The following is a 26,400-nucleotide window of genomic DNA, read 5'->3' on the forward strand; positions in this document are numbered from 1 at the left end:
TTGAGATCAGGCTCTGAGCGCTGAGGATACATTTCCAAACCTTTCCAGAGACAACACAGGATTTCTCTTGCACTGAGAGAGGGGTCAGAATATTTACAGTAACATGTTTGGGATTCAACTGAATTTGGGGGATTTTTTAAAATGTATTTTATTTATTTATTTATTTATTTATTGTTGCTGTTCCAACCCTCACTGGTTTTCCCAGAGAACTTTAGGATGACAACTTAGAGGATCTCAGGAGTATCGATATTACTAACATTTTCCAGTTTGAGGTTTGGGTGACATTTTATAATGCTTCTTATTTCCCTTTGATGTGTTGCCCATCCCTTGAAACAATAGTAGTCATAATAATGCAAGTTGTACAATTAATTCCATTTGCACAGCCCCACCTGGAGGGGTTTGCACAGCTGGTAAAGCACTGAATTGCGGGGATACCTCTGCTGTGGAAATGCATGTCTATCTGCATCTGTTGGAATTTTCAACTCATTCAAGATCAGGGCTGCCAGCCCGTTCAAGAAGGATGAAGCCTGATTCTGTAGATGCCTCAGTCACACTCTTGTTTTCACTGAGGCACTTGGGTTAGGGGAGACTTCAGTCTCCGCCATAGGCTTGGAGCTAATGAAACCCACTGGGAAGTGGGGGATGTGAAATTAACCGGATTCAGCTGTAACTTCCTGTCCACTGTTGGGTTTATCCAGACAGGAGGCTGGGAATCCTTACCACCAAAAGGGAGTTGGAGAGGAGTGTGTATGTGTGGAAGGCAGATTGACTTCAGAGGAAGAAATCATTGGTGTTCTAGGTAAAATTCTACTTCCTAGAGATGTGTGGTACATGCTACAATGATTTTTTTTTTAATCGTCACCCAAGGATGTTTTCCCATTGATTTTTAGAAAGAGTGGAAGAGAGAGGGAAAGACAGAAATATCAATGTGAGAGAAACACATAGATTGGTTGCCTCCTGCATGAGCCCTTGGCCCAGGGAAGAACCTGCAACTAACGTACATGCCCTTGACCAGAATCAAACCCGGGACCCGTTGGTCCACAGGCCAATGCTCTATCCACTGAGCCAAACTGGCAAGGGCTACAATGATTTTCTTCAAATCAGAGATGAACTTACAAAATGATAAACAAAACACATGTAATAGCAAATACTTATACTGAACTCTGCACCAGGAACTTTTCTGAATACCTTACATGAATTAACTTATTTAATAATAATCATGTGATACTATTATTTGTGGAGAGTGGTTACAGTGTTTGGACAGGTTCAAGCATCGGACTAATGAGAGGGCACAGTCCTCTCATGGCCACGTGCAAGTCCCAGCTTAGAGGGCAAAGCCCTCCCAGCACAATTATAAAGGGTATAATTGTAAGCTTGAACCTATGGTCCAAATCTGTGGCCCCATGTGGCTAAGTGATATGGGCTGCAGGAGGTGCAGCAAGTAAACAAAGCTTGATCAGGTGCATGTAATTGAGTAGATTCGAAACCCACAAGAAGGTTGTAACCACGCCCTTACTTTGCCTGGTGGAATCTGGCTATAAAATAAAGAGATGGCTTACAGGCCGTGGCGCTGTCCCTAGCTCTCCATCAGAGAGGGCAGCGTCCCACCCAGACCCAGCTTTCTTCTCTTGTCTGTTTTTTCTCAATCCTTCACCACCCCCTCTCAGGCTCACCAAACCTGGCTGAGCTGGCTTGGCACATATGGCACCCAACGTGGGGCTGAGTATGCCATGGCTGTGCCGGCTCACCACAGTTAATCTTCTCATTTAGTCGAAGAGGAAAGAGAAAGAAGTAGAGAGAGCCCTCTTCTTGGGTGGAATAGTACGGAAGCAGAGAGGAGAAGTAAAAGAACATTCTAGGTTGTCTAGAGATTAACTACATTAAGGGGTTATAACCTCTGATTTCTACCGTGCTAATTAAAAAGAAAAAAAACCCTACTCCAAAAATATGGGTGGAGGAGCAGAGGAGAAATCCAAACCTCACTCCATAAAGGAGAAACGCAGTTGCCTAATTTGGAGTTTAGACTTCTGAATAGTATCTTCTTTTTAAAAGTGTGGTGATGGGTCCAGATTAGACCTTCAGCAATGTTTTTTAAAATTTCGGATTTTTTAAAAATTAAGACTCATTAGATTGTCCTTAGTTCTTTATTTCCAGGCTATCAAACTACCCCTAGACTGAGTAGGACATTTTTTTCACAAGGAGCAGTAAGTTCTTACATAGCTAGAAGCCTCTGGAATGTATTAGCGTCCAGATTTGCAAAGCAAGTGAGTGATGGCCATGGTTCAGTATTTTACCCATTATGTTTCACTGACTTAGGTACTGTTCCAGAAAGGGTCTGACTTAAATAAATTTTATCTCCTTATTGATACTGAAACGCAAAATGTTGAATGGATAAAAATATTTATAAGATCTAAAGAGGATATAAACAACAATAATACAATGAACAGAGAACATTTCTTCTGAGGTTGCCGTGTTCCTCGTGCCATGCGCCTCCCCTTCCGACAGTGCCCAGTTCTGTGTTCAGATCCTGCTCTTCGCTGTAGTTTTTCCATGTTTGTGTCCCTACCTCACATATTGTGCAGCATGGCTGAGTTTTGAACCTGATATAAAGGTTAGCACACTGCTGTACTTTTTTGTGACTTGTTTTTTTCACGTAGCATTACCTTTCCAAGAACCACCAGTGTTATGTGTAGCTGCAGTTCACTTACTCTCATTGCTGCATAATATCCAAGTGTATAAACAACCAGAATCTATTTACCCATTTCATTGATGGGCTTTCTGGTTGTTTCCAGGTCTTGCTATAGATATTGCTGCTTTGACCATTCTTAACAAATGCCTGGGCAGGACTCATTTAATTAATTTTTCTATGAAAAGGACAGTCTTATGGTTTAATGAAAATGATATGCACACCTTGCATAGATAAATGCTGTTCTTATTTTGGAACACATACTGCATATTAAATGGGCTTATTTTTTTTACTTGCTTTATTGGTGAATTTCTCCCGAGAAGTGACAATAATTTGTATATTTTCTTTTCTAAATGAATCAAGGCATGTAGTGTAAAAATTATGAGAAAATAAGCCTGCCCAGTTTTACATTAAAGGTTTTGTAAATATGTAATAAAATAAACAAATTAGAAAAATACTTAATTTCATTAGAATGTGAAGTACTTTCTTCTCTACATTAAACATGAAATAAACTTTTGTCATCCAGAGCAACAAAACAAAAAAATATTCCATTGAAAGGGAAGATGGTCTTTGCCCCACTCTTGTTCATTTGCAGACTAGAGAAGACATTTTTATTTTTAACATTTTTCAACTTAAAAAAGACAGGCCTTAAAAACCTTTTGAAATAATTTATAGAGTTTTGCAAAGACTCAGAGCTTTAGAGTAGCAAACAGTCTGTAGTCTATTTGCTTTTCTGACTGGGAAGGAAAAAAAAAAAAAGCTCAGAGCAAGTAAATTACTTAACCAAGATCACAGAGGAATGCCAGGCCTAAAAATACCTCTTCTTTAAAATAGCTACATGAATCTATAGTTTCTCTTCTAAATTAGAAGCCACAGCTTCTTCTCATTATATATATGCATCGTGTAAACGGAATCTTTCGCGCATCTGAAACTCAGTGTCGGTAAAACAATAGAACGAGGTTTGATTTTTGAAAATTGCTCTTCTCCACCCTGTGGGTTGTGTTGACCCTGGAGAGGTTGTATTTAGTTCCCACAGCCTGGTTGCTGGCGTTGACAATATTGCCATTGTCTGACACCTGGGCTGCCACCGGCTCTGTTGGGAGACACGCACTGAGCTCAGAGGACCCTGCTGGAGTGTCAATAGAGCTAGCACAGGCGTCTCCTCCCCAGACTGTCCCCACCCCGCCTGTCCCCACCCCGCCTGCCCGGGGCTTCCCCTCCAAGGAAGCAGCAGCTTTGCAGCAGAGAATTTAATGAGGTCATTGGGATTAGCCTGGATTCGTGGGTAGGGGGCTCGTGCATTTAGGGTTGGGTGTGAGGCCTTTAATGTTCTTGGAATCTCGCTGGTCCCCCGGCACACCCCTGCCGTGCCCCGTCCAGCCCTCTCCCTCTGCCCCATCCTGAAATAGCCCTGGTTCACACGGAAGAAATTTACTTCCCTAATCCCCACGAGCTGGCCAGCTCTGCATTTGCCACGGGGTGGGTTTTGACTTTCTTTCCCTGAAGGAGAATCTCTAAAAGCTTAAAATCCACTTTTAAAAACCTAGTAGGAAAGCAACCAGACCTGAGTCTCAAGGCGTAGATCGAGCCTCCAGCGCTGCCACTTGCTGGGTGACTGTGGGCTGGTTGCTGCGCTTCTCTGGTCCTCTCCTTTTCATATACCTATTTCAGAGAGGAAGGGAGAGGGAGACACAGATAGAAACATCAATGATGGGATAGAATCATTGATCGGCTGCCTCCTGCACGCCCCACACTGGGGATTGAGCCTCAACCCGGGCATGTGCCCTGACCGGAAATTGAACACTGACCTCCTGGTTCGTAGGTCGATGCTCAACCACTGAGCCACCCTCTCCTTTTCCATGTGAAATAGGTATGGTAACACCGATGCTCCTGGGTCTGCTGTAGAGATCGAATGAGCTAACGCTCCTGAATCTCACATGGACAACAGGTTTCACCTGTGAAATAAATTGAAGAACAAATAAATACTGGTGCATCCTCCATGTTTCCTTATGTTTCGACATCAGAAAGCCAGGGGACACATTTGCAAGAAGCCAGAGCGATAAGGGATGCTAGATTTAGAGCATGTTGCACACCAGCTGCCCCCTTCCCCTGTGCTCCGGCCCCACCAGGCTTAGTCAAGAGGGGACACTGAAACTTCTTGTTTGACCATCTCTCTCCCCTGTGGGGCTCTGAGCTTCCATCAGGCAAGGATTCTGCCTGATTCTTCTTTAGGCCTCTAGCATCTAGCATATTTTGGCATATTTTTGGCCTATGGTAGCTGCTAACAACAGTATTGTTTTCAAACTTACCCAAGTGTTGAGAACTGACTCTGCCCAGTGTTTCTTTAGTGCTTGGCTTACTGTAGTCGATTTTCCTCTTGCTCAACCCTTCCCCACTCTCTCCACACAGTTGACTTTTTCGTCTCTAGGGACCACCCTACACCTGCGGTGCTCAGATGTTGCTGCTCCTCTCCCCCTCTTGCCCCCCCCCCCCTTTTTTCTTTTGGTCTAAGAATTTATAATATGGGGCTCGTTACACTTTCTTAATGGACTTTATTATCTGCTTCCGTGTTATAATCTTTACATTTAAGGCCTTACTTATCTATAGTAAACTGTCTGCTGTGTGTGTGTGTCTCTTTTAATTCCCTAAGTGGATATTGACTGTACTGCCCCAAGCAGCATAATGGTTCAAGTTCATCTACAAGACTCAAGTGTAGTCTATTTGGGTGGCGGGTAGGAGTTAAATGGCAGCTGTTAAACAGTGCATAGCAACTCCTCACAACGGCTTAAACATGAAATAGGATTTGGAGTAACAGAATATGCTGGAATTTGATGAGGACACTGAGTGCTACAGGACATGGGATTTGAACTTGCAGTTGTAGACAATGACTACACCTCCTACGACCAGAGCCCTTGACCTTTAGCCCCACGATGCCCAGAAGAAAGGCTGGTGGAATTACCAGCAAGGCCCCAGTGCAGCTCGCACACCCTCCCTGTCGCACAACATTCGCCCCTTTCTTCCTTAACCTTCCATGTAATAGAGACATAGAGCCCCCTTCATGAACCATGAAGTTGATGATCAGAATAACTGCAAGACCTTCAAAAACTTTCAGGGATGAAAAGTGCTAAGAAACCAAAAGAAGTAAGTCGCCTAACACATAACTGGCATTAAACATCTTTTCATGAAAGGATCTGACCTAAGCTAGTGGATATTGAGAAATGCCCTAAAAAGGTGTATAGCATCATTTAAGAGTGGTGCCCCTTTGAAAATAAAATTATTAATGAGCACACTAGCCTCTTTTTGTGCATAAGAAGTTGAATAGATCGCTGTGATTTCTTAGATTTCATACAAAATCAGATTCCAAACAATTTATCAAATACAATGTCTACATTAAAACCTTAGTGATTAAATGCAACCCTTAAATGATGGAGTGATCCACACTAAATTTTCTGATGAAAGCACAGAAAAGCTAACAGCCCTTACTGTTTCAATTAGAATTGCTTCAATGAGAGTTCATTCATAAAAATTTTATTGGGTATGTACTCCCCCAAGGTGTTGTGCTAAGACTGGAAATATGGTGGTGACCAAGCTGCCAAGTTCTGCCCTCAGAGTTGTGGGAGATGCAGATGAGTAAATATGAAGTCACCAGTACAGAATCATGACAAATTCTGTGATGGGGGAAGGTGGGTGTGCTGAGGGACACCTGGCCCTGACTGGGACTTGGGGTTGCATGTAGGGAAGGCATCCTCTAACCTGAGAGAACAGGATGAACAGGCAGGCTGAGCGGAATGTTCTAGCAGAGGCAGAAGGTTGCTAAAATGAGTTCCTTTCCCTGAATGCTATAATGAACATAATGGAACATTGGTTTTTGTGTGGGTTTTTGTTTTTGATGGTTGAAGGACTCATGGCCTTCAGGTAATTGTTTTTTATCACCAGTCTTTATATAGCTTTGTAGGTGTAGTTGTGTGAAATTAGTAGAAGTTGTGTTTCAAAAGTAAACCTGCATCACTCAACCTAATACTTGTGTGGTAGAGAGGCAATGCAAAAACCATTCAGGTGAATTGTGTGTTTTTGAGTCATGACTTACTGTCACTTCATAAATCTATTCTGTGTTCTCCCCCCTTTCATCATTGTTGCTTTGGAGGTTCAGGATATTATCTATGTCTCTTGGTGAAAGTAGGGTTTTATGTTTTACCAGGAATAGAGGCTCATTTGATATATGGAGTTTACTTCTCATTTTATAATGGGCCCCTAGCGTGACATGAGTAAGTTGTTTCATTTTTCTGGATTCTTTTTTTTTTTTTTTTGAATAGAGATATGCTCATTGGTGAAGTATATGGAGGTTCTTAAATATCAAGTGGGAAACAGGAAAGTATGAATATGATTATGTATGTACAAATATTTGCCTGTTCTAAGCAGATGCTCAGTAAGTGTTTGCTGAAATAAATTTGAGAGCATTAACCATTTACAGTAAAGTGGTAGAATCCTAGTTGCAACAGGTGAATTTAAAAAAAATACGTCATTGCTGTTCCCATTGGAATTTCAGAGCTTCGTGTATGACTATTTTTGATTCTGGTTCACTCATCATTGGTTGGCTAAGTTCATCAGCATCTGCATGGGAGGTCAGGAAGTATGTTGGTTCACTTTGCACAGAACACACTGCAGCCCCATTGGCAAAAGCTGAGCTTGATTCCAGTTCTAATACGTGGCTTAAGAAACCTCCAGAGAGCCAAGGGCCATGATAGGTTTTGTGAGAGAAGGTGCCTATGTAGCTAGGATTGTTCTTGTTCTTAAAAGCTGGGGATTCCTGTGTTTTGTTCCTTCATAACACAGTGGCTCAGAGAAAGTCAGACTGGAATACTTTACCTCCCTGACCTCCCATTTTGGGATTTCAGTTCCACTCTAAGGATATTTTCAAAAAAAGAAAAAAACATAATCCGCTGTTCTAATAGCTATTCCAGGAACATCATGATGCTCCACAGGTCAGATCAGCTCATGTCCACCTGTAGGGTAGCCATGGGTATTGCACTTGTGGCATCCAGGGTCTCAGCTGGGTAGGCTCTCCTGGAGTCTAAGTGTGGTTAGCTTATTATTCGGGTGACTGTTCTCCTGGGAAGACTGTCAGGTTGACCACGAGGGGCAAAGGACAAGTGGTTCTTAGAGCCAAGAGAACAAGTTCAACTGCAAGCCAGCTGTTGACTCTCTCACACCTTGAGAGCTGGTTTTTTATTAGAATCATAGATTGGAAGAGCATCTTCGTTTGGCAGAAGAGAAATAGATGTTTGTCAGCTTAGAAAACATTCATTGAGCGCTCACTCTTTGCCATGTTGAGGGAGCAGCTACAAAGATGAATTATCAAAGGGCTTACTGAGTAGTAAGAGGATACAAACCTAAGTCCATTTACATACTCCAAGGAGAGCTCTGTGGAAGGTAGGCATGTCTTACAGTGAACACACAAGACAGGATTTAGCCCAGTCTGTGTAGGAGGAAGCAGGGAAAGGTTGGAGAAGATTTTCTGTTGAGAAAAGCTGAGCTGAACCTTAAAGTATGAATAAGAATTAGCCTTGGGAATGGGACTCATGGAGGTGAGGCTGGGGGCAGGTGAGGAAAAGGGGGAAATATGACCAAAGATAAAGTGGCTCGAAACAGCATGGTATGTGCCTGGGAACTCTGGGCAGGTCCATGTTATTAGAAAGTGAAGCATAAAGAGAAAGTGTTGAGAGTGAGGTTGGAAAGAGAGGGGCCCATGCTGTGGAGATTTTATTTTGTAAACTCTGGAGAATCACCGCATGCCTTTAAACACGGGAATAACACTTGGATTTGGGTTGGGGGAGAATCATTTTGAAAGATGACTTTGACCAGGACAAGGCTGAAGGCAGGAGAACCAATAGGAGGCTCTTATCGTCATCCAGACAAAAGCTGATGAACAAGGGTAGTGGTGAGAGGATGGCACTTTAGGGAATCCCAGCATTTAATGGGCAGGAGAAAATTAGGGCCCTAAGCAAAGACCCAGTCAGAGAGAGAAAAGAATAATCAGGAAAGAATGTCAAGAAGAGAATTTCAAAAGGAATAAGAGATCAGTAGGGCTGTGTGTAACTGAGGGGTGCAGTTGACTGAAGACTGACAAGTGTTCAGAGTGTGTTCTGGGGGCCAGCAGCTCCAGCAGCATCGGGGAATTGGTAAGGAAAGAAACTCATGCCCCACCTGAGAGAGATGGCCGGGGTGTGGAAATGCTTGTTGATGACCAGGACATACTTGCATTGGGGTGGTTGGGACAGAATCCGTCTTGCAGCCAATTTGGGAGGAAATGAGAAAGTGGAGATAATATAGTCTAGGCCAGTGGTCGGCAAACTGCGGCTCGGCAAACCACGGCTCACGAGCCACATGTGGCTTTTTGGCCCCTTGAGTGTGGCTCTTCCACAAAATACCGACTTCTGTGCATGGGCCACGACGTTTCAATCGCACTGTATGTGCGCGCCTGCACGTGGTATTTTGTGGAAGAGCCACGCTCAAGGGGCCAAAGAGCTGCATGTGGCTCACGAGCCACGGTTTGCCGACCACAGGTCTAGGCAGAAACTTGGCTAAGATAGTAATGAGATAAATTGTTAGAGACGGATACAAGTCTTTGAGCTTTCAGAGACTTCAGCACCTGCGTTTTGGCTTAAAGGAAAGTAGAAAGATTGAGGTTTATGACCGGGAAGGTGGATAAAGAAAAAAGGAAGATGTTGAAGACATCAGCAGCCTTTTATAGAGGTGTATGAGCAAATGTGAGTTCTTGTCGTGTGGGGTGAAGTGAAATCATCGCTGCCCTGGCATCGTGAGGCAGGGCTTGTAGCCTGGCTCTGTTTTTCAAGGTTTCTTTGAGAGGCATCGCTGTGTATTCATAATAACGTTCAGATTTTTGCAGCGTTTTAAGGCACAGACCTGGTTTGAATTCTCAGTCCCTCGCCAGTAAGTGTGTAAATTTGGACAAATTACTAGTATTTAGGTACTCTGAGCATTTGTTACTTGTTTCCTAATCTTCAGAAATGGCATAATAATACCCACTACACAGGACTGTAAATGAGAGAGTGTGTCTATGTAAACGACTGCATGGCTCCACTTATACGTGTTTTTGTTTTCAATAAATACCTGTACTCTTTTCAATCTGAGTTTGGGAGTCTGCAGGTGCAGAGGGCGGACAGTATGCGTTGATCTATGCCATTTAAAAAGAAAAAAAATGTTGTTATTGATTTCAGAGAGGAAGGGAGAGGGAGAGAGATAGAAACATCAGTGATGAGTATCATCAATTGGCTGCCTCTTGCATGCCCCACACTGGGAATCGAGCCTGCAACCTGGGCATGTGCCCCAACTGGGAATAGAACTGTGACCTCCTGATTCAACCACTGAGCCACCACGGCAGGCCCTGCTATAGTTTTGCTGTGGAATTGTGGGTGCCTGGATGTGAAAGCAGTCGATTGGCCCCCACTCTCTTTCTTGCTGAGATAGTTCTTGATGGCTTCTGCTGCCCCTGGATTTCGGATGAAATGGTAACTTGTACTTTGCCGAAGGCACAGAAAGGGCAGTAGAGGAAGGACAGCGCCAGAGCAGAGGTGAGGATGCTGAACCAGGAACCCACGCTAAGCAATGACTTGACCCAAACTTCTATGCGAGATAATCTACTACCCATTTCACCTTGAAATTCCCAAAAGGAGAACCGTTGAGACCCAGAGCTTCACAGGCTGCCGTTTTTGTTATGGTTTTGACTGCTATTGCCACATCCTTAAGTAAACCCCAGTCCGACTGGAGAGGGCACGTGGGTGGCTGGAGGAGGAGGTGGTGAACAATGCCCCATTCACAGGTGACAAGGGCAGGCCTGTCTCGTGTGCCCATCAAAACGGTGCTGGGGATAGATGTCACTTTTCTATCTCGCTTCGGGTGATTAGAACCAATTAAGAGGGTGACACACAGCATAGATGGGGAAAGAAAACCCAGGGCGGCCACGTCTTCCCCCTCGTCCCAAGAGAGAAAGCGAGGGTTTGCCACCTGCTTCCCAAGTTCACGTAGAAACTGCTGGATAAAAGCTCGTTTGTCAGTTGACCTTCTTTCTGGACTCTCCTCCCACCTTGGTTCATAAAACAACAGTGATACCCGCTCTGCCTTGTCTCGAGGGGCCCGGTGGGAGATGCTTTTCTCTTTGCAGAGCCTCGGTCCCGGGACAACACAAAGCCTGTCCATTTGGTGTGAGCCGTGAAAGGAGGGTTCCAACAGGTGCCATTGCGAGCGTGCCGCGGAGGAGCCGTGCCGAGGGCAGCAGGCTCGTTTTGATCTGGGCTCAGATGGGAGGCTTTCGCGGAATACCCTCTCGGGCTGGGCACGGGGGGCGCTTTGATCTTTCCTTTGCCTAAAAGGCAGAACACTCTTCTCTGTTTCCTCCAAGGACAAAAATAAACAGAGAAGCCGAGTTTGAGAACAGCTGCGTAAACAATGCAATTGGGAAGTACGCAAAAAAAAAAAAAAAAGAGAGAGAGAGAGAGAGAGAGAGGGTTATATATACATTCCTTCACATACCCTCCTGATCCGCGTTGTGCATCCACATTGCGACCCTCGCTTGATCTGGGAGAGATTTCCATCGATGGGGTGAAACACAGACCCTTCATGCCGAGGGGTTTAAGGCCTCCGATCATTGGGGCAGGAGCGTTTCTTTCCCCTGGACGAGGAGCAGTTCTGAGACGCTCCAGCTATAGTGGAGTAAGAGCCCCCTTCATGGTCCAAGAGCAGGCCCCTCACACTCCCGAGGGAGCACAACTGGAGGTGCTGGGTTCGCACTTAGGCGATAGAATCTGTCAGCCTGAAACCAAACTCATCTTTTTTGTGCCCCTCTCTCTGCAGGAGGACTTTCTTTTCACACCTGTGCTGTATGTAATGAGATCGCCGTTTGCCTGCTCACAGGCATGCAGCTGTACGTCCCCCACCTCCGATCAGTCTCCATAAATTGTGTAGTTTCTCTTTTTCGTCTGTCTCTTCAGTGACACCCTTGGTTCAGGCCGTTGTTACCAGGACTAATGTAACAGTTTCCTACGTGGTCAGATAGCTACATTTAAAGCAGATCAATAAAAACTGTTTGGGTAATACATATGATAGGACGGAAAGCTCAGACATACCCTTTAGGCTCTTGGGAGAACGTAGAAGAAACAGTGACTTTCAAAAGACTGTAAAGGTTTAAAGTATAGAAAACTCCTTTTCACATCTCAGGCTGCTCCCTCATGATCTCCCATGGCTTCTCCTCCCTAACCTGACTTACATGTTTTTGTCTTCATACCTCTGTCATGAGGTTCCTTCTGCCTAGCATGCTTGCATTTCTTTCTTCTGCCTCAAAATCGTCTGTTATTCAGGGTGCATCTCATTGCCGTCTCCTTCCCTCCATACCCCAGGTAGAAGTTTCCATCTCTCTACTGAATTTTTAGAGCCCTTATATTCGTTATTCCACATTTCATTGAATGCCTGGGTCTATTGGGACCTGTGTATATTACTTATCTGTCTCTTTACTAGATTATGAATTTGGGACAAACGTGTGTTGTTGTTTTTTTAATTTGTTACAAAGGCCAGCAGAGTGCCTCACATATGCTAACTCCTAAATGAATACTTTAAAAAAGAAATGGATGCTATAAAAACCATGATAATCACACATTCATCTAATATCCCTGGTGCCCATTATTTTTTTCCAGCTTTACTGAGGTAGCGTTGACAAATAAAACTCTAAGATACTTAAAATGGACAATGTGATGATCTCATATGTGTATACATTGTGAAAGGCTTTTCCCCATCGAGTTAATGAACACATCCATCACCTCACGTATTTACCTTTTTGTGTGTGTTTGAGAACATTTCAGTGCTAGCCTCTGACCGAATTTCAGTTACACAGTACAGTGCTACTAATGTCACCATGTTTTCCATGAGCTCATCTTACAGCTGAAAGTTACTAACCTTTGAACAACCCCTCCCTGTTCCCCCAACTCCCAGCCCTGGCAGCCATTTTCCTTCTCTCTGTTTCTGAGTTCTACTTTTTTTTTTTTTTTTCATTCTAGATTCCACATATAAATGATACCATGCAGTATTTGTCTTTCTCTGTTTTTGTACCCATTATTTTAAATAATCATTTAAGGAGCTCTTCATTAATAAAAAAAAATCACAAAACATTCATTTAATTCTCACAGTAATCCTATGGCATAATTATTACTTTTGTCCTCAATTCACAGTTTAGAAAACTAGAGTTCAGAGAGATTAAACATTCCTCCAGGACTACTCAATGTGTTAATGGCAGAGTCTGAACTGAAATTCAGGTCTGACTCCAAAACTCACATTTCTATTCCTGGTTGTATTGTCCCTCAGGTGTCCTACCTGGGGATCCAGGTGAGTAAGGCCTAATCCCTGCTTCCCCGGAGCTTTTGGGCTAGTGGGGGGGGGGGGGCTGCTGGGGAAGCAACAGTTGCCCTGCAGGGAGGTGTCACTCTGGGGACATAGGAGAGGGGACACAGGAAGGAACCATGCCTGTGAGGGGACTGTGAAGAGAGTGGACACACGGCTTTCTCTGGGCTGGGTTCGCCAGCTTTCATGGAGATTGCTCCTTCTTAAGGTCTTAGTTCAGGTGAGCCTGCATTTCATGGTCAACAAATGCATTTACCCTAAGTGTTTGGACGTTTATGGCTTCTGAGGTAATAGGTAGCCTGTAAAATGCATAAAATAGATGATGATGATGATGAGGAGGAGGAGGAGGAGGAGGAGGAGGAGGATGAAAGAGAGAGGTGACTGACTTTATGAGTCAAAGTTTAATTGATAAATTAGGCACAGTAAGAAATCAACACAACAATAAAATGGGACAATTATAACAATACACTGTTGACCCTCGCACAACACGGGTTCGAACTGGGTGGGTCCACTTATAAACAGATTTTTTTCAAAAAATATACAGTTGTCCCTCCTCATGTCCCCGGATTTCACATCTACGGATTCTACCAACCATGGACCTAAACAGTATTTTTGGTCCACGGTGGGGCGTCCAAGGATGCAGAGGGCTGACTGTGCACATTGCACTACACCATTTTATATAATGGACTCCAGCATCATTGGATTTTGGTAGCTACCAGGGTCCTGGGACCAATTCCCCATGGGTACCAAGGGATGACTGAGTTTAGGGAGAGTCAAAAGTTACATGTGGATTTTCGACTGTGTGGGGTTGGTTCATTTATACCTTTATTTAACACCATAATTTTCATTTACTTTATTTTTATTTAATATTAAATCTTTTATTCTTTAATTTAAAAAATTGATGATTCCCCCCTCTCTGCCCCATGATAAACATTATGAGCAAGAGTGACTTCGGTACTTGCTAATTTTCTCAGTTCACTCCTGGTGATAGGCCCCCTTGCTAGCTCTTAATCGATGGTTAATGGTTTTAAACAACAACAATGACAAGTTTTAAGTGTGCTAGCATTGCCTAACCAGGCTGACTCGGATGCTGTCTGTGACTTCAGTGTGTGGGCTGGCCATTTGTTCTCCTCACAGCCCTCTTCCCCTTTTAGGCAACAAAGCACCGAGAGAAGCCTTTCACCTTATTTGTTTATTTATTTATTTGTAGCAAACCCTGCAGGAAGTCCTGGGAAAGGCTCTCTCAGAACTATTCCCGGCAGCCAGCTTGGCTTCCTCCAGCTGTCCAGCAATTTCGGATAACAATATCGGTGGCTCTTCTGAGCCCATTGAATATAATTTCTGCAGTCTTCCTTTCCTCAGGAAGGATCAGATGCTTGCAATCCATTTCCCAGATCACAGAGCACTGGGTGCAGAATGGTTTAGCTCCTATGAAAGCTACACCTTTCAGAGTCGTAAGGATGAACACATCCTTTGTTGCACTCGACATGCTTAGACAAGGCATGTATCAAGGCTGGTTTCATAAACTCTTCCCTTACCCCAACTATCCTTTGGACCCCTCCTCCTGAAAAAAAGATGCCAACATGCCATTTTAGTCCTGTCTGAAACCATGGGTGACCCTAGATGTTTTTGAAGTGAATGGGTGGTTTAAGTCCCACTAACTTCCTTAAATCTTCCCATGATACTATTTCTCGAGACGACTTATTACGGGGTCTGACATTACCTGGGCTTTCAGCTCTCATCTTGGGCTTCTCAGAGTCCATGCCCAGAAAGACCCATCCAGTTTCAGACATGTGGGCTTTTGTAGAACCTCCAGCCCCCCCCCCCCTTTTTTTTTAATCTTTGTCTTGTATACGTAGGGTTGGTTGCATTAGATGAACTGGCTGTTCTCCATGTAGGCACTCGAAATGAAGGCCTTCACCTGGAGAGTATTATGCTAAGCGAAATAAGCCAGTCAGAGAAAGAGAAGTATCACACGATCTCACTCATATGTGGAATCTAATGAACAAAATAAACTGATGAACAAAAATAGACCCCGAGACATAGAAGCATAAACAGACTGTTGAACCTCAGAGGGAAGGCAGGGGAAGGTGGGCGGAAAGAGATCAACCAATGAACTTGTATGCATATGGGCATAACCCCGTGGACAGAGACAATGGAGTGGTGAGGGCCTGGTTAGGGGCAGGGGATGGGAGCAGGCTGGAAGAGGTTAATGGGGGAAGGGGGGTAACAAGGGACCTATGTAATACTTTCAACAATAAAGATTTTTTAAAAAATGAAGGCCTTCCATTTGGTCTGCAGGTGAGTTCAGGGCCAGGGGTTGGTATGGACGATGAGGCCAAATGTGCTTTTAAAATCTTAACACTGTGGTTCTGTGGGTTCTGCTACTTCATCTCTGTGTTTGAGGATCATGCCGGTGGTGTCTGCACCCTGGTTTGTTTACCCAGCCTTCACAGATGGGTGCCACTCAGTGGGTGTTGTGGAGAGAGCAGGGTGTGGTTAGGGGTGGAGGTGGGAATGTCGGTTAAGAAAGACGAGCAGATGTTAGTGTGTGAAGTCGGAGGAATGGTGCTGGGGATGGAGAAGTTTGGTGGGCAGTCTCCTACAGAAACTTTTTCAGAAAGCATCCAGGGGAAAATGAGTTGGCTGTATTTCTGATTGCTAATCTTGGTCTATAATGCCCAAAGAATTTTGACACTAAGAATTGTATAGATCCTTGGTAGTTCAGAACTCTCCCGCCTTCTGCCAATCCTTTACTGAGTTGATGGGGTCATAATGTGGACACAGCCAGATTAGAGAGGGACACTGTGATGCCCTGACTCATTCTCAGCTCCGTTCCCCAGGACGGGGAAGGTGTTGCTCCAGGGACGACCTCATCCTGTCCTCTCACACATATGGTGAGAAGAAAGGCAGGATCTGGCCTGAAAGGACCTCAGGGGACAGCGGAATGGAGAGCCCGTGGGGTTGGACCACGAGAAGAGAGTCCTGGCCAGATTGGAGGAGGCCGTGCCCACAGGGCAAAGGGCCTGTGTAAGCTCTTCTGTTTTGGAACCTAAACGTTCCTCTTGTCAAAAATCTTCTTTCCCTGCACTGGATGTGAAGAGCAGAGATGAATATACATTGCAGCTGTTGGAGGGATGCGGGCCTATGGCAGAATCACATTGAGCCTCTGCTGGTAGTTACACTTGGGGTGGGAATTGGGTTCTGTAATGTTGCCGGAAGAAGGGAGATGCTTGGGAAGGACTGTGCTGGTCCAGAGGTCCCCTGTCAGATAACAGCACCTACATTTCTATAGCCCTTTCAGTTTATGATAGTACATATGAAGTGAGTCATGTCGATTCGTACACTGACATTTTCATAATTTTCCATTTTCTAATTAAAATTCAAAACCTTGTTCTGATACCCACCTCATTCAATAGGCAACAGATCTTAAAATCTAAAAATATGGGCTTATTTCAAAAAACATGTGCTTTGAAGTAGGTTAGGTCACATTCTACACTGCAATTTGTTGACCTTATTTTTTTTCCTGATGATAGAATGACAATTTTTGAGCCTATAACTCTGAGCTCAGAATTTCCTGAGAAGGAGGATTTGTTTTTGCAATTACTGTACTTTCCTACAGCACTTGCTAACTTGCTACCAGCTGGGAAATAAATTTGACTCATTAAGGGCAACCCAAAGCAATACATACTGGTATATATCCCTGGGAATAATGGATAAAAATGCCTCTCTACTTTTCACATGGTCAATGAGGAAATAGCTCATGGAAAATGAGCGACACCTGGGCACCTGGCTACCAAAGTCAGTTTTGGCCCATGTGTGTGGCTTGGCTCAGTTCTTTGGTCTTGGTAAGAGAGTCATTATTTCTGGGTTAGATGGGTTTCTGAATGTCGTATGTTGTTTCAACCCAAGCCGTTCCCCAGGAAACACAACTGTTCGTTCTCTTGTCTTGCCTGGACTGGAGCTGTAAGGCCATCATTCTTCCAGGAAGGGCAGAGCCTCTCCAAAAGGTCCCCACTTCATCTTTCAGAAATCTGTGCCCTTCGTTGGTTTTTCTCTATGTGGGAATATGCGTACATTTTTTTGTGTTTATATTTCTATAGATTGACATTTTCTACAGGGAAACACCGTGCTTCCTATGGGGAAAAATGGATGTGATTAATGAAGCAACATATGTCCTTTACTTGCCTTTTTCTTTTGGGAATTGGGTGCTGTGTCATGAATATTATGGGGACCTTGAGATCAGTATTCACTCTTCTTATGCAACATGAGCCAATACCAGTGCATAACTCACCCGCACACCCTGGAAGAAGCAGGAGGTTCTAAGGAGGTATGAAGGCACCTCAAGTCTGGGAACACTGGGATGTGGGGAAAGAAAGTCCCTGGCAATTTTGCTTTAACATTTTGAAAGGCAGGGTGATCTGATTAAAAGAGCATGGCTATGACTCAGATTTTCTTGTTCAGATCCTAGATACATGCCCTAGTCATCGGATCTTTTCGTGAGGAGCAAAAGAGGTGTGTGTGTGTGTGTGTGTGTGTGCAAAATCTAGCCCATGGTTGTGCTTAAAAGTTTCCTTCCTTCGTCCCCTCCATCTGTCCAATGCCTTGAGATCATGGGTGGAATTTAAGAGACATGAGATGGATTGAGTGGCTTGTTGAGCAACTCTTCCTTTGGGGAGATTGCCACTTCCTAAGGCCCTTACTACAAGGCGAGGTGTTGTGTGGTGGTTGTTGTTTTAGCTGCATAATCTTTGAGGACAAACTTTTATCAGAAAATAGGGGGAGACCAGGCAGAGGAGATTTAACCATAGAAACCACATGACTGCAAGATACTGCGACATGCTGACGAAAATGCCTGTACTATGCCGGTCACCCCAGCGAAGGGAAAGGTTTGATCGTTGACTGTATTTTGGGGGCCGGGCCAGACACTGGTTTGTTTGATGGTGCTCCTGCTTGATGGCTTGCCTTCCTGTTCCAGCAGAGAACCCTCCCCACTCAGTGGAACCAGCTTCAGCATCAGAAGTGCTGTGGGTCGTCCTCAGTAAAGCCTTCTTCATTTTCTCTGCTCCTGTGATTTTTGCTTTGCTTAAAAATGTATTTGTCTACGTGTAGTACTTGGCAAATTTGTATACTTCTACCTGTTCCTTTCTATTCTTTATTTGTTTCTGATTGGAATCTCGGCTAATTTCATCCTTCCAATCTCAGTTTATTTTTACTTTTTAAAATCTCACTTTAAGTGACTCTCTCTCAGGGGGCTCTTGACCACCTACACTTGGTTAAATCCTTTTTCTTAACTGTCTGCCATCCTGGCCAGAGCATCAGCCTGGCAAGGACCTGACCTGTTTTATCCCCGGTTCTTGGCAAACAATCTACACTAGATATTCCATAATTTGTTCAATTGAATTGAATTTTTATTCTCTTTTATCCCATTTTGTTTCTAATTCTTTGCAATGAAAGGCAAGCCATGAGAGTGTATTTAAGCCGGATTAGAACGTGTAGGGAGAAGGAAATTAAATTGGATTTAGAAAATTACATGTTGGCATCAGTGTTCTGAGTTTGGGAAATGATTCCCCATTGGGTGTTCAAGGGCTTGCCTGTGCACCCACAGGGCTACTAGCAGGAGGCAATAAATCTCCTGTGGTTTTTCCTCTGGAAACTTTGCCCAGTGCCCTGACCCTATGCACATTTTCCCAGCCTGCCCGTGGAGAGTCCTATACCAGGAAGGCAGGTCTGAAAATGCCAGAGAAGGGGGAGTTTCCAAAGTTATGTCAAAGATTTGCCAGCGAGTGACCGTGTTGAACGTTTACCATTCTTGACATTCTTTTGGGCCATTTTCACTGCTCCTGTGCCCTTTGGCTTTTGCTACAAGGCCTGCCTTGTTGATAAGTTCTGTTTCCTTTGCCAGCCCCGTTGGTGAAGATATACCCTAAGGCCCAGTCCTTCACCCTCCGTTGTTCTTAAGTCTTTCTTTGGAGATGAATTATACTATGACCCCTTCATCTCTGGTTCTGTGAAATCTACATCCCCATCTCAGAGCCCTTCTGTTGGGGCACCAGTTTGTGACTCTCTCTGCCTGGGAGGTGTCATTCCTGGGATGTCTGATTGTCATTTCAAACTAAATATGTCTCCAGAAGCCTTATCTTTTCTCCCAAAACATTCTCCGAGGTGCTCTGATTCCAGCAGTTCCCACTAGAATCTGTGAATCTTCCTACGCCTTCTATACGCCTGCCCTCCTCGCCTGCCCCAACCTAATGGTCTTCCAGAGGTTGGTTCTTCCTTGTGGTGCCTCTGAAATCCATTCCTTTCTTTCCCCTTAGGACCCAGCTCCTCCTCTTTTCACCACTGTACTCTCTAGAGCAGCGGCCAAGAGAATGTTTAAAACATGCAATACCTGACTGTTTTGTCAGGGGCACTGACCTCTTTTCCCTTAGCTTGTCAAATAAAACAATAACAGCCAACATACTTTTCCGGTGTGAATGAATCAAAAGTATACTTACGTTTGGTCAGATCAGCAATACAGAATTTTAGTAATTAGTTGGTGTGCCCTGAGATGAAAAAGGTTGGAAATCGCTGCTCTAGAGCACAGCTACTCTGGAATCCTAGGCTTTGTATGTCACTCAGCTTTGGCCACAGGCTTCTGTGTTTTTTTTATGTTTACCTTTTTTTTTTTCCATGTCTCATTTCCCCAATTTGATAATTAGCTCCTTGTGGACAGAGATGAAGGACTGTTTCTCTTCCTGTCTCTAGCACTTAGCACAGAGCTCAGGAGCTACCTGGTCGGGAGCGTTCGCTGCTGATGGTGACTTAAGAACAACAGAGGATGAAGGACTGGGCTTAGGGTATATCTTCACCAACGGGGCTGGCAAAGGAAACAGAACTTATCAACAAGACAGGCCTTGTAGCAAAAGCCAAAGGGCACAGGAGCAGTGAAAATGGCCCCAAAGAATGTCAAGAATGGTTGGGGATCGAACCCTCAACCTGGGCATGTGCCCTGACCAGGAATCGAACCGTTGCCCTCCTAGTTCATTGGTTGACTCTCAACCACGGAGCCATGCCTGCTTGGGCACTCTTTGATTTTTGTCCTGAAGAAGTTTGAAATCTAGGGAACAGTGGTAAACAAATGAACTCCTACTGCCAGATTCAAACTAAGTAAAGGTGAGTGAGGACACCGCAGAAGGCTGTGGGTGCATGAAGGTGGGAGTGATTAATTCAGGCCTGTGCTAAACAGCAGCTGCCCTGGCTGCTTTTCATCAGTGAGTGATTACGAGGAATCTGAGAGCAGGTGTGGGTGTGTGAAGACAGCAGGATGGGCAGGAGGAGGAAGACAATGCCACTTCCAGTGTGCTCTTGGCTGGGGGAGCTGTGGAGTGGGGATGGCTGGCGGGTGGATGATGACCACATCGGGGTGGTATGGCACTTCTGGCAGACGGGAGGGTCCCCAGACCTATCTGCCAGGCTGGCTTGCTTGGTTTCACTCAGCTCCCCGAGTAGCCTGGTGCTTTTGTGGGCGGTGGCAGTTTTGATGACATCGTGGGTTGAACGTGAGAAGACGGAGCTTGTCCCTTTGCAAAGACTCTGAAAAGATCCCGTGATGTTGCAGTGGTCCTCCCAGGGTTGCTCTGATGTCCTCTTCTTATTTTGCAAACTCGTTCCACTTTCCCAGGTCCCCCCAGTGTTACCTCCCCGCTGCATCTCTTTATCTTCCAACCTCGGTGAACGCTTCTTAAGACTTTTATTTAACTAGATGCTCATTCCAGAGTGTACATTATGGCAGTCTCATGGACTTTGGAATAACTTTATTCCATATGTTTCTAAGTCATTTATACTTAATTCATCAAATGCCCTCCCTCCCCCTTTGATGAGGTAGTTAATGGCTAAGGCATTTTTGTAAGCCTTTGAGTTGGCCTCTTAAAGCATTTTCCTCTTTTCTTGAGTCATACTAAGCCATAACCTGTAAAGACGGCTTCTATTTCATTAACTCTTGCTGGGCTAGAGACTGAAGTGAATGGCAGAGTTCATAGCCCACTCAGAGCCTCTTTATAGTTCCTTTCCTCTTCTGTCCCTTCTTTCCACGCTTACAGATTACCCACGCAGACCAACAATGACTGGTTGCCTCTGTGTCCGGTTGCCACTTACCCACAGCCCGGCCTTTCTCTAGTCTACTTTCAGCATAAGGCAGGGCAAATGAATGTTAACCCCCCGCCCCCCCGCTCCCCACTCCCCATATCTGTTTTCCTTGTAATTTAAAAAACTTGACTTGGGCCCATCTTGTGTCCCACCAACTTCATCCTTTTTTGCCGATGCCTAACCTGGGGAAGGGCTCTGCTTCAGGACTCGTAGGCTGCTCTGTGAATTTTTGAGACCGGGCTGCAAAACCAGAGCAGTTCTTACTGGAACCCTGATAGTTCTAGGGCAGTGGTTCTTAACCTTCTGGCCCTTTAAATACAGTTCCTCATGTTGTGACCCAACCATAAAATTATTTTCGTTGCTACTTCATAACTGTCATGTTGCTACTGTTATGAATCGTCATGTAAATATCTGATATGCAGGATGGTCTTAGGCGACCCCTGTGAAAGGGTCGTTCGATCGCCAAAGGGGTCACGACCCACAGTTGAGAACCGCTGTTTTAGGGGGACCTCTGGCCAGGTTGGCCCTCCTGTTGATTCCCCTTGGCTCTCCTGTCACTGTCAGTCTCAGGACATCGCTGTAGGGGCATTTGAAGTCCTCTCTTTGGCAAAGAAAAGCTGGCAGATTCTGGTGTTTCTGGGCCTTGCTTGGCACACGAATGCGCAGCAGGTAAGAAGATACGCATGCATAGTTCAGAGGTAGGTCTTCTTTCTGTTTTTAAATATATATATTTTTTATTGATTTCAGAGAGGAAGAGATAGAGAGAAACATCAATGATGAGAGAGACTCAGTGATCAGCTGCCTCCTGCCCACCTCCTACTGGGGATGGAGTCCACAATCCAGGCACGTGCCCCGACCGGGAATCTAACCGTGACCTCCTGATTCATAGGTCAATGCGCAACCACTGAGCCACACCGGCCGGTGGTGAGCCTGCTTTCTTGATAAGACAGTTGATCCACTTTCATTTGACACACGCACAGAGTGCCAGGCAACAAAAGCGAGAGGAGGAAAGGAAAGGGAACGAAGAGCAATTACATGCCCAACGGGCACTTGATGTACGTTGACGCATTTAATCCTCACAATTACCTGCAATTATTAGCCCTGCTTTTAGAAGAAGGAATTGAAACTAAGAACGTTTTAGAACCCTGCTTACGGTCATCCCACAAGTCCCTGGGAGAGGCCCTATTCTTTCCATGACTCAAAATTCCCAGCCAGTTTGCAGGGGTGGGAGCCCCTGGGAATACTGGGGTGCGATGGTTCTATGACTTTTCCCAGGAAGCAGCCAGAGCTACCCAGTTGTTCCTCCGAGTCCCCCTTCAGGTCGGCTGACTCGGTCCACACCCGTGTCTTTGTGCACTTGTGTGTCCGCCTGAGGCTGTCTGCGGACATATGCATCATGCGTTCCTGCCCCATAAATCAGACAGGCAGGCGGCTCGGAGAGGCTTCTGCCCTCGGACCTGTGGCCCTCCCTGTGCCAAGCGGACATGTGGGTGTGGAGAGCCCACTGGGGACTGGTATGGTGGAGGGATGGAGGAGAAGTGCAGGCGGGATGTATAGGAGCAACAGCAACTCGGGATTCTCTCCAACGTTGAGGTGCAGCTGTGGCAGGAGTAGATGGGGCCCCTGCAGTGAGGCGCTTAGTGAGGGAGACGTGCCTGCGCATGGCCTGAGCGAGTTCCCATCCATGAGCTCACCGCTTCAGAATCGGTGCAATGGAAAACGCACCGTTTAGCCTACCCGAGGCCCTACGTGTGTCCCGCCTGGGGCTCGAACCGTCAACCTTTCAGTGCATGGGGTGACCCCCAACCAACCGAGCCGCACACCAGCTAGGGCCCCAACTCCATTTCTTTGTGAGCTGAACTGTATCTTAACATTTTAAGTCACTGGACTAGTCATCATATGGTTTGGGGATTATTGGCTCTGCATTAAAAAAACAAAACAACAAAGTGATATTTATATTTTACAAAATAAACACCTTGTAATGATGGGTGTCAATAGATCAGCATACATACTACTATATTCGGAACAGACCTATGTTTGTACGTACCTAGGAACAATGACGAAGTCTGTCTCTATGATTCAGGGTTGAATGCTGTGAGGGGAGACTTCTTTATATGTTTCTGAGTTGTTTTAAGTTCCTGGGCATCAGCCTACCACTAATGTATTCCAGTTTTTCTGATCCAAAACAAACTCTCAAAGAGGCCAAACATTTGGCAGGGAACTGTTTCTAGGTACAGGATACACACGGTTATGCGAGAGCCATCCTACAGCAAAACACTGGTGAGGGGCGTTGGTGGGAGAAAAAAAAAACCCAAAACGATTAGGGAATGCATTCATTGCGGTCACGTTTGCACGCCTTTTGTCAGCCCGAAAGATGTTTGCTTAAACAGTGTCTTCGGTTTAGCACAGTCATTACTCCCTCTCAGGGGCCGATCCTGTGCTTGAATTTCACAAGCGTATGCGCAGGGTCCAAGGGCGGCAGGCAGCTGTCTCCAGCCAACATAGTCACATAGTGCGAATTCTGGGGAAAGGGGAAAGACAAACTTCGTACATAGTGTTACACATGACCTGCCCCCCCAGAAACCAAAGGACCCCCGCATGCATGCGCTCATGGATACATTTTCTCCTATTTTTAAAACCTGAGTTTGATGTGTAGCCAACATATCAATACGTGGCTGGACTATCTCACAGCGCTTTTGTGCGAATAGCAAATGGGGGTGTGCACGTGCTTTGTGGAATTAAAGCTCCGGGCCAGTGCTGTTTGGTTGGAAATCAGGCCGTGTATGAAAACGGGAAAAGACAGCGAGCAGCTGGCTAGAGTCTATTTCGTCTCACTTTTCTGCGCCCCGTTGGTTTGCCTGTAGGGAGACGCAGTGCGTGGCAGACACACATGCCCACCCTGACTCCTGTTCCAGCCTTGTTGGTTCCTCTGAACCTGGAGACGGGCCCCACACACCCCGCACACACACAGCGCCTCGCCGCAGTTAGACTTATGGACAGCGGTGAGCGGTGGTCCTCCTGACACCCCCACGTGGCCTTGGGTGTGTGGCCCCCCGGCATCAGAAGGTGCTCTAGCTAGCTGGTGGGAGACAGTGTGGCTTTGTCACAATTTGCATCAGATCGTTGGGTCAGGAGTCCTGAAACTATAGACTTCGGTGAAGGCTGTTGCCTTAAATCACTGTCATTCATCAGAAGTTTTTGGTTTTTTTCTTCTTCTTTTAAAATGAAGGTTTTCATTAAGTTTAAGCATAAGCTTTATGGCCCAAGCTATCTATAATAATGAAAGCATAATATGCTAATTAGACCGGACAGCCGAACGACCTTCTGGACATCATTCCGGACGTCCTTCCCGATGAAGCTGTGGTGGCGAGGGCCAAGGTAGAGGTGGTTAGGGGCGATCAGGCAGGCAGGCAGAGTGGTTAGGGGCGATCAGGCAGTCAGGCAAGCGGTTAGGAGCCAGCGGTCCCGGATTGCGAGAGGGTGCAGGCTGAGCAGGCTCCCTGCCCCTCCCCTCCGTGCACAATGTCCTCATTTTCTGCTACAAAATATTCCCAGGTGCTTTTTTCTTTCTGAAAAAGATCGACTACCCAAAACCTCAGCGTTCGTGTTGGCGGGAGAATGACTGGGAGTCACGGCCCTTGGGGCTTTATTATTTAGCGACGCTGTGGTTTGACTACAAGGAGAGTCAAAGAACAGGAGAAGTCGTCTGTTCTGATAACGATGGCCGGGTCCAGACAGAAGCCTAGGGGTGAATAAGAAGGGAAACGCCAGCCCGGAGGAGAGAGAGGACACGAGTAGCACCTGGTGCTTCGTGATGTTCGTGGGTTTGAGCCCAGAACCAGCGTTGAGTGCTGTGGGCTTGGGTGCTTGCCTTGCCCTCCTGCAAGCCGTCAGGGCCGGACTGAGTCCCAGGGGGCAGCCCCTGAGTCTTCAAGACGGGCTTGGATGACAGACACTTTCGTGGCATCAGAGTGTTAGCATTCGAAGGACTCTGGAAGGATCTACTTTTACTCACCATCTGAAGGACAAAGCTGAGGCCTGGAGAAATAAAATGATTTACATTTAAAAGATGTAAAACTCGATACGATTGAATCATGCAGAGGAAGAGCATTGTTACTTGAACTTTAATGACATAACCTATGCCCTGACCGGTTTGGCTCAGTGGGTAGAGCGTCGGCCTGCGGCCTGAAGGGTCCCAGGTTCGATTCCGGTCAAGGGCCTGTACCTTGGTTGCGGGCACATTCCCAATAGAGGGTGTGCTGGAGGCAGCTGATCGATGTTTCTAACTCTCTGTCCCTCTCCCTTCCTCTCTGTAAAAAATCAATAAGATATATTTTTAAAAGATAATAATAAAATAAAGACATAACCTATTTTGGGGCAGAAAAGTGCTCTGGCCTTGACATTCCTAAAGCGGAGTGTCGCATAACTAGAGTGTCTGCCACCACACCACCCGCCTCCTGCGTGCCCGGGTCAACCTCAGCGCTCCCCTCAGCCAGCTCTGACCCAGCCTCAGAACCCTCCCTAACACAGTGCTGGAGGCAGCTGGTCATAAGGTGCCTGCGTTTTCGTGTGAATTAAAATCGCGTTGCCGCACCCCCCTTCTAAACGAGGTCCATCCATGCGACTCAAGATGCGGCGATAACCGCACTGGACTTCAAAACCAGAAGAACTTGGTTTGACCCCTGAATCGGAGGTTCCGAGCGCTGTGATCTGAGGCAAGTCGCTCAGCCTTTAGGGGACCGTTTCCTTGTCTCTGAAATGAGGCAGTTGAATGAAATAACCGCGAAGCATCCTTCCGGGTCTGAAAAATGTTAGGATTCCGGGTATACAGGCTCCTCAGGAAGCATTCAGAGTTACGACCCTGGACTTCTATAAAAACCACAGGGGGGCTCGAGGAAGTTTGTCTGTTACAGATCTAGGTGGGCTTTCTCAAGTATGGGGTTCTAGCATTTTCTGACTACTTTTTCACCTGCCCAGTCCTACTGACCCATGTCTCTGAAACCGTAAGTTAGGGGTTCAAAAGAGGGGGTGGGTGGGGGAGAGTCACTTCAAACCCAACGTGCTTCTGGCTGTGGGGGACTCGAATGTTCTCCCTCCCAGGCTGAGCACATCTGCGCGCATCCTGCCCACCCGGCCATTACAGGTCCTGAGTTGCTTCTTCTCCTCCCTCCTTCCCATCT

General features: G+C 45.7%; 1 protein-coding gene across 1 annotated transcript in view; it reads left to right on the forward strand.

Annotated features, from left to right (window-relative positions):
• The window catches only part of BARX2 (BARX homeobox 2), a 57,448-nt gene that overhangs the window by 15,760 nt on the left and 15,288 nt on the right, over positions 1-26,400 (forward strand). The gene's annotated exons all lie outside the window — the stretch shown is intronic.

Source organism: Myotis nattereri, assembly GCF_964212035.1.
Source record: "Myotis nattereri genome assembly, chromosome: 19".
NCBI classification, from domain to species: domain Eukaryota; kingdom Metazoa; phylum Chordata; class Mammalia; order Chiroptera; family Vespertilionidae; genus Myotis; species Myotis nattereri.